Raw genomic sequence first — 340 nt, forward strand, 5'->3', positions numbered from 1 at the left:
GGTGGGGGTGCGCGGCCCACACCACATACCCCTCTGGGCACACGGTCTGGGTGGTGCCACCCCTCTCACCGGCCTCGGCCTCCCTGTCTCTGTGCCCCGGGGCGGGCAGTGTCCCCTCTGGATGGGGCTGGGGGCAGCCCAGGAAGGGCCGTGGCTCCTTCCTTGTCCAAAAATAAATTCACGTGGCGGTGCCGGCATGGGAGTGACACGGCTGATGTCACTGCTGCCCGCGGGCCCTTAGGTTCTGGGAAGGGGCCCGGGGTCCTGGTCAGGGCTTGGAGGGCCTCGGGCGTCTGACGGCTGTGTCCTGGTCAGACCAGGGCTGGGCCCGGGGCGGGGC

The sequence above is a fragment of the Myotis davidii genome, unplaced genomic scaffold (genome assembly GCF_000327345.1).
Source record: "Myotis davidii unplaced genomic scaffold, ASM32734v1 scaffold472, whole genome shotgun sequence".
In the NCBI taxonomy this organism is placed as follows: Eukaryota; Metazoa; Chordata; class Mammalia; order Chiroptera; family Vespertilionidae; genus Myotis; species Myotis davidii.